Here is a 3,031-nt window from a genome sequence, read left to right as displayed (position 1 = left end):
AGAAAGCTGCAGTATCTTTTTGTGGTCTGTAAGTCATAGAAAGTCTGAATGAGAGGGTTTCTATGGTTGGGGGCTGAGGGGTGATCCTGAAAGAGATCAGGTGATGGTCAGATAGAGGGAACTCTGCAATGGAGAGAGCAATGCTTGGTGATGGAGAGATAATACATTAGGTGTGAGGAGTTTCTGAGGCTGTGAACTTCCACAATGCTGAGCTCGGCCAAACTGGGACAGAGCACTCTTGAGTAATGAGGAGATATCCTTTCCCCTTCCTGTCAGACAGGATTAAAATCCAAGGCCTCTGGTGCTTACATTCTGCAGATGTACTTGACTACTTTGTCACGAAGCTCTTTGGTTTTGGCCCCATAAATAATAGGATTCAGCATGGAGGGGATGAGAAAATAGAGGTTGGCCAAGATGGTGTGAACATGGGAAGCGATGCCCTGACCGAACCTGTGTGTGAGACTGGAGAAGAGCAAGGGAGTATAAGAGGTCAGCATCACACAGATGTGGGCTGTGCAGGTGTTGAGGGCTTTGTGGTGGGCTTCCTTATGGGAGATTCTGAAGACAGCCTTAATGACCAGACCATAGGAGAGGGCAATGAGTGTCAGGTCTAACCCAATGACTACAAACAATATCACCAAGCTGTATGTCCTGTTGACTGTGATATCACCACATGACATCTTCACCACAGCCATGTGGTTGCAGTACGTATGGGGGATAATATGGTTGGAACAGAATGGATGCCCTCTCAGGAGCAGGAGCGCAGGCAGAATGAAGACAACAGCTCTTATCAAACCCACTAGCCCTAACTTAGCTATTCGTGCGTTGGTGAGGATGGTGGTGTATCTCAGGGGGTTACATATGGGAACACAGCGATCGAAGGCCATTGTCACAAGGATGGCTGAGTGCATAACAGAAACCGCATGAAGGAAGAACATCTGGGTGAGGCAGCCACCCACCGTAATGCCTTTCAAATTGAACCAAAATATACACAGTGCTTTTGGCATGACAGAGGTAGACAGGCCAATGTCTGTGAGTGCCAGCTTGCAGATCAGCAGGTACATCGGCTTATGCAGGGACTTCTCTTTCCCTACAGCAATCAGAACAGTGAAATTTCCCAACAGGCCCATAATGTAGAACATAGAGAAAGGGATGGAAATCAGGACATGGGAAGCTTTTAGGCCAGGGATGCCCATTAAGATGAAAGTTGAAGTGTCAGAGGGGTGAGGTTGAAAAATGCCATGAGATGGTCTATGCAGTGATGAGGCTCAGAAATGCTCCAGGTGTCTGTGAAGGGAGAGAAGCACAGTGATGGGGATTACACATGTTGTAATTAGTACAATAAATATGTAGTACTCATCAATAATCTAGAAAGGGGCGCAAGCAGTGAGGTGGCAACATTTACAGAAGGCACCAGATTATTGAGATCAGAGTTAAGTCCAGAGAAGTTCTCAGAAGGAGCTAACTAAGCCAGGTGAATGGGCAGCATGATGGTAGTAGATGAACTTTGATGTCAATAACTGCAACGTGTATGCCCATTGAGGGAAAAACTTCAGCTCCGAAAATATCTTACAATGTTCTAATTTAACTGTATGAACTCTGGAGAGGGATCTGGACATCACAGTACACAAACCTGTGAAACTTTACTCATAGTGTTAGCATGACCAGAAACTAAGGAAAATGTTGGAATCCAGGAGAAATGGTATGGGGAATCCTACAGTAAATACAGTGTCATGAAATCACTCTATGTTTTACCCTCCTCTAGGCTCCACTGTGTAATGTTGAACACCCTTCTCACACAGGATATTGCAGAACGATTTTGGGCAAGGGCAACGAGAATGATCAAGGGTCCAGGGAAACTCTCATATGGAGAGAGGTTGAAAAGATTGGGACTGTTACCTTACAAAGGAGATAAATAGGAGGGTATATGAGAAAAAGCTATAAAATACTGACTGGTTGAGAGTAGATGGAGAATGTGTTCTCCCTGTCCCATAACACACAATCAAGAAGACATTTAATTACACTGAAACATGGCAAATTCAAAACTTGATAAAAAGTGTGCTTTCATCGCTCCATGCTTAATTAACCTGAGGAATTCATGGCCACAAGACATAGCTGAGGCCTTGAGCTAGGCAAGAATCAGGAATGGTTTAGAGATTTACATGGATAGTGAGACTATCCAGTTATAAGAGTTACAGTTAAATAAATATTTGGGAAAGCCTATCTGACCCTGTGTTTCAGGGCACAAGCCAATTTCTAGCTTTAGGGATTAGGTGACACCCTCATGATGGTCAAGTCATCCCCCATATCCACACAGTGCTGGGTTTCTTACACCTTCTTCTGCAGCACCTGGGGATGCCACTGTCAGAGAGAGGATTCTGGACTAGATGGACTATAGATCTGATCTACGATGCAATTCCCATGTTGGAAAGCAGCCAACTTTTCCCCCTGAAAACAGATATTATCATGGTGCGATATGACTTTGTGCTGAACTGAATGGTCATGAAGGGCACAGAAGTCTTGGTATGTAGGGCTACAGACCTGTACCTCTGTTACTTCCCTTGTTTCTTTTGATAGGATACTTCCTTGCAGGCACCCAGCTTTTTCCGAGACATATGCAATACTCTGTACATCACAGGAGCGCCCTGTAACCCCATATTCCTCCTTTGTATATAATTGTGATATTGCATATAAAGCATGCCAGGAGACATGTCAGGGGAAAGATTATGATCTGCTGAAAGTCATTGTTCTAACTAAATATGTATATCATTAGTGCATATTATGAAATTATGAGATTGTGTTGTATGGTTGTCACCAAATCATGCTGTAAGTTGGGAATCAGTAGCTTCCTAGAGACAACAACAAGAAAAAGTCAGAAATGTCTGGGCGGGATGACAGTACGTAATAAAGATGTTTTGATTGAACCAACATGTACAAAGATATGATTGACAACTAGCCACATCAGGGGGCAGTAACTATGTCAGAGGGGCAGTACGTAACTTGGTTGTGTCGGGGTACAAAGATGTCTCTC

The 3,031-nt window shown here is 44.0% G+C and overlaps 1 pseudogene; it reads right to left on the bottom strand.

Annotated features, from left to right (window-relative positions):
* Positions 1-305: 305 nt before the first annotated feature.
* LOC116839619 (olfactory receptor 52E2-like) lies at positions 306-1,243 on the bottom strand (annotated as a pseudogene).
* Positions 1,244-3,031: the final 1,788 nt, after the last annotated feature.

This window comes from Chelonoidis abingdonii, chromosome 1, assembly GCF_003597395.2.
Source record: "Chelonoidis abingdonii isolate Lonesome George chromosome 1, CheloAbing_2.0, whole genome shotgun sequence".
In the NCBI taxonomy this organism is placed as follows: domain Eukaryota; kingdom Metazoa; phylum Chordata; order Testudines; family Testudinidae; genus Chelonoidis; species Chelonoidis abingdonii.
Note: the sequence above shows the minus strand (reverse complement) of the source record. Positions and strands in the feature narration are given on the sequence as shown.